At 51.9% G+C, this 12,261-nt stretch overlaps 1 pseudogene; it reads left to right on the top strand.

The window, feature by feature from the left end:
* LOC119976138 overlaps positions 1 to 11,865 on the top strand; it is a 40,795-nt pseudogene extending 28,930 nt beyond the window's left edge.
* The last annotated feature ends 396 nt before the right edge of the window (positions 11,866 to 12,261 follow it).

The following is a 12,261-nucleotide window of genomic DNA, read 5'->3' as shown; positions in this document are numbered from 1 at the left end:
CCACTGCCGGGAATGGACGGAGAATCCCACTGCCGGGAACGGACGGAGAATCCCACTGCCGGGAACAGACGGAGAATCCCACTGCCGGGAACGGACGGAGAATCCCACTGCCGGGAACGGACGGAGAATCCCACTGCCGGGAACGGACGGAGAATCCCACTGCCGGGAACGGACGGAGAATCCCACTGCTGGGAACAGATGGAGAATCCCACTGCCGGGAACGGGCGGAGAATCCCACTGCTGGGAACAGATGGAGAATCCCACTGCCAGGAACGGACGGAGAATCCCACTGCCGGGAACTGACGGAGAATCCCACTGCTGGGAACGGACGGAGAATCCCACTGCCGGGAATGGGCGGAGAATCCCACTGCCGGGAACGGGCGGAGATCCCACTGCCGGGAACGGACGGAGAATCCCACTGCCGGGAACGGGCGGGGAATCCCACTGCCGGGAACGGACGGAGAATCCCACTGCCGGGAACGGGCGGAGATCCCACTGCCGGGAACGGGCGGAGAATCCCACTGCCGGGAACTGACGGAGAATCCCACTGCCGGGAACTGACGGAGAATCCCACTGCCGGGAATGGACGGAGAATCCCACTGCCAGGAACGGACGGAGAATCCCACTTCCGGGAACGGACAGAGAATCCCACTGCCGGGAATGGACGGAGAATCCCACTGCCGGGAACGGACAGAGAATCCCACTGCCGGGAACGGACAGAGAATCCCACTGCCGGAAACGGACAGAGAATCCCACTGCCGGGAACGGAGAGAGAATCCCACTGCTGGGAACGGACGGAGATTCCACTGCCGGGAACGGACGGAGAATCCCACTGCCGGGAACGGACAGAGAATCCCACTGCCGGGAATGGACGGAGAATCCCACTGCCGGGAACGGACAGAGAATCCCACTGCCGGGAATGGACGGAGAATCCCACTGCCGGGAACGGACGGAGAATCCCACTGCCGGGAATGGAGAGAGAATCCCACTGCTGGGAACAGACGGAGAATCCCACTGCCGGGAACGGACGGAGAATCCCACTGCCGGGAACGGACGGAGAATCCCACTGCCGGGAAAGGAGAGAGAATCCCACTGCCGGGAACGGACGGAGAATCCCACTGCCGGGAACGGACGGAGAATCCCACTGCCGGGAACGGAGAGAGAATCCCACTGCCGGGAACGAACGGAGAATCCCACTGCCGGGAACTGACAGAGATTCCCACTGCCGGGAACGGACAGAGAATCCCACTGCCGGGAACGGACAGAGAATCCCACTGCCGGGAACGGACAGAGAATCCCACTGCCAGGAACGGACAGAGAATCCCACTGCCAGGAACGGACAGAGAATCCCACTGCCGGGAACGGACGGAGAATCCCACTGCCGGGAACTGAGAGATTCCCACTGCCGGGAAAGGACGGAGAATCCCACTGCCGGGAATGGACGGAGAATCCCACTGCCGGGAATGGACGGAGAATCCCACTGCCGGGAACGGACAGAGAATCCCACTGCCGGGAACGGAGAGAGAATCCCACTGCTGGGAACGGACGGAGATTCCACTGCCGGGAACGGACGGAGAATCCCACTGCCGGGAACGGACAGAGAATCCCACTGCCGGGAATGGACGGAGAATCCCACTGCCGGGAACGGACAGAGAATCCCACTGCCGGGAATGGACGGAGAATCCCACTGCCGGGAACGGACGGAGAATCCCACTGCCGGGAATGGAGGAGAGAATCCCACTGCTGGGAACAGACGGAGAATCCCACTGCCGCGAACGGACGGAGAATCCCACTGCCGGGAACGGACGGAGAATCCCACTGCCGGGAAAGGAGAGAGAATCCCACTGCCGGGAACGGACGGAGAATCCCACTGCCGGGAACGGACGGAGAATCCCACTGCCGGGAACGGAGAGAGAATCCCACTGCCGGGAACGAACGGAGAATCCCACTGCCGGGAACTGACAGAGATTCCCACTGCGGGAACGGACAGAGAATCCCACTGCCGGGAACGGACAGAGAATCCCACTGCCGGGAACGGACAGAGAATCCCACTGCCAGGAACGGACAGAGAATCCCACTGCCAGGAACGGACAGAGAATCCCCACCGCCGGGAACGGACGGAGAATCCCACTGCCGGGAACTGAGAGATTCCCACTGCCGGGAAAGGACGGAGAATCCCACTGCCGGGAATGGACGGAGAATCCCACTGCCAGGAACGGACGGAGAATCCCACTGCCGGGAACGGACAGAGAATCCCACTGCCGGGAACGGACGGAGAATCCCACTGCCGGGAACGAACGGAGAATCCCACTGCCGGGAGCGGGCGGAGAATCCCACTGCCGGGAACAGACGGAGAATCCCACTGCTTAGTGTCGTCTCAATTCCTTTGTCTAAATCATTAATGTATATTGTGACCAGCTGGGGTCCCAGCACTGAACCCTGCGGTACCCCACTAGTCACTGCCTGACACTCTGAAAATGGCACGTTTATTCCCACTCTCTGTTTCCTGTCTGCCAACTATTTCTCTATCCAGGTCAATACATTACCCCCCAATGCCATGGGCTTTACTTTGTGCATTAATCTCTTGTGTGGGACCTTGTCAAAAGTCTTTTGAAAGTCCAGATACACAACATCCACTGCTTCACCCTTGTCCACTCTACTGGTCAAATCCTCCACAAATTCCAGGTTTGTCAAGCATGATTTCCCTTTAGTGAATCCATGCTGACTTGGACCGATCCTGTTCCCGCTTTTCTATGTTAGGCCAGGGTTTAGAAAACACCAAAGTATATTACAGAGTTCACCTGACTTATAACTGTTTATTTTGGTTACGATAAGCACAAGAGACTGCCTTACAGGTGTTATTAAACAGAGATCTTAGACGCTTTTAATCAAAGAGCAAGCTTTATTCCTCAAATTTACAGTAAGAATTATTGTCAGTTACAAACATAAAGAGCCTACACAGCTACAGTAATCTGTGAATAACCCGTGAATAAATTTCCCCTTAACTGTTCCAATTCAATAACAAGATCCCATGAAACAAACCCTCCCCTTTTTACCAAAACAGTAGGTAATTATAATAATTAGGTTTCTTCTTTGGAATAACTCTTTAAAATTGAAAATAGAGAGACAGGAAAAACACTTCTCTGTCTGAGTCTACAACAGCCAAATGTGAAAACGAAATTAAAAACTCAGAACCACAAACCAGCTCCAAACCCAAAGCAAAAGTAAAATCAACTCCAGAGCCACAACCCAGCTCCACCCACACAATGGAATCGCTGAGCCATGTGATAAGACAAAAACATTTCTTAAAGAGACACTCACATGACACCAAATACTCAGTTAATTCATACTTAATAATTGACGCCAGCATTTTCTCCACCACCGATGTCAGGCTAACCGGTCTGTAATTCCCTGTTTTCTCGCCCTCCTTTTTTTAAAAAGTGGGGTTACATTAGCTACCCTCCAATCCATTGGACCTCTTCCAGAGTCTATAGAATGCTGGAAAATGATCACCACTAAATCCATTATTTCTGGGGCCACTTCCTTAAACTCTGGGATGCAGAGCATCAGGCCCTGGGGACTTAACGGGTTTCAATCCCATCAATTTCCCCACAACAAGTTCCTCATAGAATTTACAGTGCAGAAGGAGGCCATTCGGCCCATCGAGTCTGCACTGGCTCTTGGAAAGAGCACCCCACCCAAGGTCAACACGTCCACCCTATCCCCACAACCCAGTAAGCCCACCCAACACTAAGGGCAATTTTGGACACTAAGGGCAATTTATCATGGCCAATCCACCTAACCTGCCAATCTTTGGACTGTGGGAGGAAACCGGAGCACCCGGAGGAAACCCACGCAGACACGGGGAGGATGTGCAGACTCCGCACAGACAGTGACCCAAGCCGGAATCGAACCTGGGACCCTGGAGCTGTGAAGTGATTGTGCTATCCACAATGCTACCGTGCTGCCCTGACTAATAAGGGTTTTGTTCAGTTCCTCCTTCATGCTAGATCCTTTGTCCCCTAGTATTTCCAGAAGGTTATTTGTGTCCTTCTTAGTGAAGACAGATCCATATTTGTTCAACTGGTCTGCCATCTCTTTGTTGGCCATTATGAATTCTCCTGATTCTAACTGTAAGGGACCTACATTTATCTTCACCAGTCTTTTTTCTCTTCACATATCCATAGAAGCTTTTGCCGTCAGTTTTTATGTTTTCTGCAAGCTTGCTTTCCTATTATATTTTCCCCTTCCCAATTAAACCCTTTGTCCTCCTCTGCTGAAATTTTAATTTCTCCCAGTCCTCAGGCTTCTGACCAGTTTATATGCCTCCTCTTCAGCGTTAATGTATGATGTAATGCTTTCATGAATCCCGTACCAGCCTCCCCGGACAGGCGCCGGAATGTGGTGACTAGGGGCTTTTCACAGTAACTTCATTGAAGCCTACTCGTGACAATAAGCGATTTTCATTATATTTTTAGGGGCCTCACGGTAGCATGGTGGTTAGCATCAATGCTTCACAGCTCCAGGGTCCCAGGTTCGATTCCCGGCTGGGTCACTGTCTGTATGGAGTCTGCACGTCCTCCCCGTGTGTGCGTGGGTTTCCTCCGGGTGCTCCGGTTTCCTCCCACAGTCCAAAGATGTGCGGGTTAGGTGGATTAGCCATGCTAAATTGCCCGTAGTGTAAGGTTAATGGGGGGATTGTTGGGTTACGGGTATACGGGTTACGTGGGTTGAGTAGGGTGATCATTGCTCGGCACAACATCGAGGGCCGAAGGGCCTGTTCTGTGCTGTACTGCTTCTATGTTCTATGTACCTTGAGCACTCCCTTTCCCATTCCAATTCTTTCCCACACCGAGACAGACTTTTGTTCCATTTCCATAGTAAATAATTACTGGAACAGGTCCCTAGTCTCATTATAGCTGAGGGGGCACCGCTCCACATCAAGCATAGCCGAGCTGAAGCCTCTCACACTCATACCGCCAACCATTGCCGCGTTTGGATGGATTTGCAGCTTGATACACTCAACCTGTTTAACCACGTTATGAGCGCACCTTCCTTGGCTGTCAAGTCCTGAGGAGGGACTTGAAGCTAGAGCTTCTGGCTCAGAGGTAAGGACACTAGTAGAGATTTACCAAGCAGATTAGTGGCACTTGTGAACACTAAAACTCCGTCGAAATTTGAGTGAAAACTTTCTCAGGTGCAAATAGGAATCTGTTTTATTTTCCTCTATTGATTACAACTGAGGATCGTTTAAAGTCATATTCCTCCAATAATTCCAGTTGGCGAAGGACTCAATTGAAGCAATCTTGTAGACAATTCAACTTTCAAGTAATGCAGAAATGTCTTTCTTGCTCACGGCAAAAAGCTTGTAATAACTTCAAAAGTCAAAGTCAGAAAGTGAAATATGAAAAATAGAGAGACAGGGAATAGTTAAGTCAAAGTATAGATAGATTCACGAAGTAAAAAATGGCCAAAGAGACATCACGGTTATACTAAATCATATCAGGATTTAGCCATCTGTCTGCACCCCAATGTAATTCTAATTGGTTTGAATTAACATCAAATAAATTTGATTCAACACTCAGCCGTCTGTTATTAACAGGCAACATTAATTTAAAATGTATTCTTGTATGAACTATGAAATGCGATTTGGCTTCCTTATCGCATACAGCTTGAACCAGTTTCTTGCTGGCTTGTGTTATGGGAGCGGCATTTTCAGAACCCCAAAATGTATCATGGAGTTCAACCAACCCCCACTTTAATGTATTGTTGCTTTTGAAGCACACGGCTTGTTCTCCAGGTGTGGTTGTACTTGTATAATTGTATAATTACAATTATGGACATGTGGGTTTTTAAACGCAAAACAATGTTTATTCCATGAATTCAACTTAACCTTTTTAAATAAACATTGGATCACTTAACACTCCTTCAAAGATAACCCCAAAAATAATACAGCACTAAATAATCCCTCAAAATGTTCCTTCAAACCTCCAAAAGACTTCACCTTTAACAACAGACATGAGGGGCGAAATTCACCGAAGTGCATCGTGACGCCCTTGACCGGCGGGCAAAAACGGCGCTGGTGACTCAGGCGTCAGGGCCCGCTTATCAGCCCGGGATCTCCCGTCCCGAAAGGGCCAGCAGCGGAGTGACGCTGTACGCGTCAGTTTCACCCGCTGCGGAAGTGCGCGTCGTTGACGTCGGGCGACATCATCAACGCCGCCCGGCGAAACATGATACAAATAGGGGCCCCCACCCCCCCACCCCTACCCCCACCCCCCACCCCACCCCACCCCCCCACCCCCCAACCCCCACCCCCAACCCCCCCACCCCCACCACCCCCCCCAACCCCCACCCCCCCAACTGCCACCCCCCCAACCCACCCCCCCACCACCCCTACCCCCGGCACTCAAAGTAATTGATTCACTCTCTCTCTTCACAAACCCCCCACCCCCACCCCCCCCCACCACCCCCAACCCCCCACCACCCCCCCCCCCCCCCACCATCCCCACCCCCACCCCCACCCCCCCCCACCCCAACCACTATACCCACCCCAACCAACCCCCCCCCCTCCCTCCACTACCCCCCGGCACTCGATGTAAGTGATTTCACTCTCTCTCACAAACCCTCCCCCAACCCACCGCACTCAAAGTAAGTGATTTATCTCTCTCTTCCCAACACCCCCCCACCCCCAACAACCCCCCACCCACCACCCCCCCCACCCACCACCACCAACCCCCAACCCCCACCCACTCACCCCCCCCAACCCCCAACCCCCCCCAACCCCCCGAAACCCCCGGCACTCGATGTAAGTGATTTCACTCTCTCTCTTCCCAAACACCCCCCCCCCAACCCCCCACCCCGGCACTCAAAGTAGGTAATTGATCTTTCTCCCCGTCCTGTCACCCACCTCCAAGCTGAACGGCGTCAACCATCATCAATGGTTGACGCCATTATAAACCAACTTTGATTTTCGCCGACGTGGCCACGGGTCACGAGAATATCCGGGCCGGAGAATAATTAAGCCTCAAAAAACAATGGCATCCCGCCGGCGCCAGCCGTTCTCAGAGGCGGGCGGCGGGATTTGAAGAACGCCATTTTATGGCGGGTGGGAGAATTTTGAACATGGCGGGAGCGGGATTATCGCCGCCCCCGGGCGATTCTCCGACCCTGCGTGGGGTTGGAGAATTTCGCCCGAGGTTAGATTCAATATACTTATAGGGCGCGATTCTCCGCTGCCCACGACGGGTCAGAGAATAGCGGGAGGGCGTCCCCAACATTTTTCCCGCCCTCCCGCTATTCTCTGCCCCCCACGGCCGCCCCACGACACGAATCGCTGCTCCCCGTTTTTTACGGCGAACAGCGATTCTCCCCAGGCCGATGGGCCGAGTTCCCAGGCCTTTACGGCCACAAACACACCTGCTTGCTGCCGTCGTAAAAACGGCCACAACATGCCCGTTCTGGGCATCGAGGGCCCCGATTGGCACGGCCGTACCACGGCCGTGCCAAGGGAAGCATGGGCCCATGCGTCCATAACGGACGCACTCTTTCTCCCTCCGCCGCCCCGCAGGATCAGTCCACAGGGCGGCCGAGGGAGATGACGGCCCCGCGCATGCGCGGGTTGGAGCCGTCCAATCCGCGCATACACGGCTGACATTATCGTGCGCGTCAGCCGGCGTGATGCTTGGCGCGCGGACTTAGCGACGGTCGCTAAGGCCGCGATGCCGTTCTTCACGGGGACCCGCTGCTAGCCCCGCCCGGGGGGGAGAATCGGGTCCCGGGAGGGGGCGCGGAGGCTGCCGTGAAACATGGCCAGCATTGCGGAGAATCTCGCCCATAGTCTTTGAATTTTCAGACATCAACAGACCAGCTCTGTGTTTTCTTCTTGCAGCTTTTTGCAAAAACGCACAAACACTCCCAGCTTTCCCTCCTCAAAGCTCAGCTCAGCCACCCCCCACCCCCCCCCCCCCCCCCCCCCCGACATCACTTCAGTAAGTTGAGCTGCTGCATTTCTTCAAGGTACATTGCTTAATATCTATTTCTTAAAGGTACTCTCACATGACACTTGCTTTTAGGATAATGGTCTCTATGCTGTTGCCATGGAGCTTGCCTTGTCTTGTTAGGGATGTCGTTTTTAATCTATCAGTTTTTTTTATAATTTAGATTACCCCAATTATTTTTTCCAATTAAGGGGCAATTAGCATGGCCAATCACCTACTCTGCACATTTTTTGGGTTGTGGGGGCAAACCCACGCAGAACGGGGAGAATGTGCAAACTCCACACGGACAGTGACCCAGAGCCGGGATCGAACCTGGGACCTCAGCGCGTGAGGCGGTTGTGCTAACCCTAGGCCACCGTGCTGCCCTGTTTTTAATCTATAATGTTGTGTTCGTTGTGAAGCTATTGTTTGAAATGCTGAATGTGTGTTTTGGAATGATCTGAGGTTATGAGTGAGTTTTAAAATGCCATTTAATAGACTAGGGGCTTAATACTGAATAGCTATCTTTTACCTATCACTTACCTATAGATAATAGCTGGCTTCTACAATTACCCACTGCGCCACAAGACCCTTTCCCACTGGTTCCATGACATCTTTGTCATTTAATCTCCTCCCCCCCACTGTCTAACCTGATCTTCTCTTTTGCCACCTTAATCAACAAGATAAAGCCCCTCGTGTTCCTGCCTGTCTGCAGTTCTAAAAGGAATCATGTTGGAGTTATAATGTTCACTCTTTTTCCCTCCACAGCCCTTTCAGTTTTTTTTATTTTTGATCTCCCACGATTGCATTATGTTGTCGTCATTATAGAATAGTATAGATAAGTAAATATGAGAAAGTAATTTATGTTTGTCCCAACCCCCTTCGATCACGTGAGGTAACGCCCAGCGCCCATGTGTCCCGGAGAGAAATTAGATGACATTTTAAAATACTTGAGGACCTTGGCTGAATCCAATAAACTGCAGTCACCAAGCTTTGTAAATTTTCAACACAAGTCACTTTTATTACTTAGTAGTAATCAAATTAAATGGACAAGAATGAAAGTGACCACCTAATATCCATTTCCCAACCCTCTCCTAGTTTGTCACAACTACGTCACTCTCTACACCACAACACGCGCGGCACACCACACACACACACGCACACACACACACCACACACGCACACACACACGCACACACACGCACACACACACACACCACACACGCACGCATACACACACCACACACGCCACACACACACGCACACACGCACAACGCACACACACACACGCACACATGCACCACACACACACGCACACACACGCACACACACGCACACACACACATGCACACACACGCCACACACACCACACACACACACACACACGCACACACGCACACACACACACGCCACACACACACCACACACGCACACACGCCACACACACACACGCACGCACACACGCACGCACACGCACACACACACACGCACACACACGCACGCACACACACACGCACACGCGCACACATGCGCGCACGCACGCACGCGCACGCACACACACATCTCCGATGCACTAGGATGGCTTTCAGTTATTGTCTTTCAGGAGTTCAAGCTTTCATTTTGATACTTCTTCTTCTAGGCTTGAGGTGGTTTTCTCTGGCAAAGCTGTCTACTTTTTTTGTAGATTCGACATCATTTCAAACATATAGTAAAGATGTGCCAGGCATTGACTGGTTTTAGATCAATAAAGCAGTTATTTACTCCAGCAGAGAGAGAGTTATTTCTTCTTTCAAAGTCAAATCACTTCTTTGATAAAGAGTCATCCAGGCTCGGAGCGTCAGCTCCCTTTTCTCTCCACAGATGCTGTCAGAGACTCTTGATTAATAAGGGGATAAGGGGTTATGGGAGAAGACAGGAGAATGGGGGGTGAGAAAAATATCAGCCTTGATTGAATGGCGGGGCAGACTTGATGAGCCGAGTGGCCTAATTCTGCTCCTATGTCTTATGGTCTTATAAATGGTCCAGTACTTTCTTGTTTTTGTTTCAGATTCCAGCATGCGCAGCAATCTGCTTTTCACCGAATTACTTCTGCTCAGTTCTCTCAGGAGGTAGTCAGCCGGAACCAAACACTGACTGTTGTCAGAAGGAACACTGTCCCTGGCCAACCCACAGGTTACCAGCCAACCAATCGAACCAACTTTCCTCCAAAACTGGTTCTTGAGATTCACTCGTCCGCCGAGAAGTCTGATTTGTCCTCTCCAAAAGACACAACCTGGAACACACTGTCCTGACTAGCCGGTCGGCTCAGCTTGAGGGTCCTCTGTCTTTAAGGCACACTCTGATTATAGGTCCACAGATCAAAAATAATAAAATAAAGAAATGGGAACAAAGGGAAATCAAAGGAGGGACTCTCACAAGTTGAAGAGAAATATTCCATAAGCAGCGATTTAGTGTTGATACTTCATTCCAGCTTTTAGAAAGACAGAGGCAGGAACCTCCGTAACTTCGCCGGTGGGAATTTTCCAATCCCACTTCAATGGCTGGAATTTTGATGGAGCGCAGATTCTCTGTTCCCGTTGGTAGCTGTGAGGGGGAGAACACGATCGGAGAATCCCGGCCAATTCGTCTCAAAGTCTCACTAGTCGTGCTGGGTTATTTCAGGTCATTGGATTGAACTACTGGGCAGGGCAACACAAGGACGAGCAGAATTAAAAAGCTTGCTTTAAAGAAAGCTGGCTGAGGCAAATTGAACTGGGTACGGCGGGGGGTGGGGGGGGTGGCGTTGCGGGTATTGTTGTTCGAACTCGGAATCCAGAGGCCCAGGGGAATGCTAAGGGGAGCCAGGTTCGAATCACACTAAAATAAATCTGGAATTAAAAGTCTAACGATGGCTGCGATACCATTGTGGTAAATCCCATCTGGTTCGCTAATGTCCTTTCGGGAAAGAAATCTGACGTCCTTACCTGGTCTGGGCCTACATGTGACTCCACACCCACAGCAATGTGGTTGACTCTTAAATGGCCTAGCAAGCCATTCAGCTCAAGGGCAATTAGGGATGGGCAAGCCACGTCCACGTGATGTAAATGCATTAAAAGAAGTTTGATTCTAGGAGTCACAGTCTAGAATGAACGATAAGTTGTGATTAATTAATTCATTGTCTGTGTTTTTTGTCTCTCTCTCTCTCTCCCAGCTCCAAGTTGCCTGACTCTGAATCCCAACACAGCTCATTCCTGGCTCATCCTGTCTGATGACCTGACCAGCGTAAGATACGGAGATCAAAGTCAGCTGCTCCCCGAGACACCGGAGAGGTTCTACCCGTTGTGGTGCGTCTTGGCCTCGGAGGGATTCACAGCGGGAAAGCACTATTGGGAGGTCGAGGTGGGAGAAAGCACTGAGTGGGATCTTGGCGTGGTGGCCGAGTCCATCAACAGAAGGGGGACATCACGGCGACTCCAGAGTCCGGCTACTGGATTATGTGGCTGAGGAGGAATGAATATAAAGCCGGAACGTTGGCCCCGCACCAGCCTGACTGTGAATGGAAAACCCCGCAAGATTGGGGTTTACCTGGACTACACGGAGGGGGCAGATATCATTTTACAACGCGGACAACATGGCTCATCTCCACACTTTCACCGACACCTTCACCGAGAGGCTCTATCCTTTCTTCAGCCCCTGCTTGAATGGCAATGGGGAAAACAAAGAACCGCTAAAGATCTGCTCCATCAAAGGTTATTAACTGTGAAGCCTCAGTTTTCATGCACTGCCTTTCGCTTCCTGTTCGCTTGCAAAGTCATCACCCGTAGGACAACAGACGTATTTAGAATAATCTAAGGCTTGCCAAGCTGAAATGCTGTTTGATGAGAGCGTGAGGAGCGGGGCAAAGGACGAATGGAGGGCGGAAGGGGTGGGGGGGGGGGGGTCACAGATCAGGCAGAAGGGGGTGGGGGTCACAGATTGGGCAGAAGGGGTGGGAGGTCACAGATTGGCGGAAGGGGTGGGGGGTCACAGATTGGGCAGAAGGGGTGGGAGGTCACAGATTGGGCGGAAGGGGTGGGAGGTCACAGATGGGAAGAAGGGGTGGGAGGTCACAGATTGGGCAGAGAGGGTGGGAGGTCACAGATCAGGCGGAAGGGGTGGGAGGTCACAGATTGGGCAGAGGGGATGGGAGGTTCACAGATTGGGCAGAAGGGGTGGGAGGTCACAGATTGGGCAGAAGGGGTGGGAGGTCACAGATTGGGCAGAGGGGGGTGGGAGGTCACAGATTGGGGCAGAAAGGGTGGGA

This window comes from Scyliorhinus canicula, chromosome 13 (assembly GCF_902713615.1).
Source record: "Scyliorhinus canicula chromosome 13, sScyCan1.1, whole genome shotgun sequence".
NCBI lineage: Eukaryota > Metazoa > Chordata > Chondrichthyes > Carcharhiniformes > Scyliorhinidae > Scyliorhinus > Scyliorhinus canicula.
This window is presented reverse-complemented; position numbering and strand designations above follow the sequence as displayed.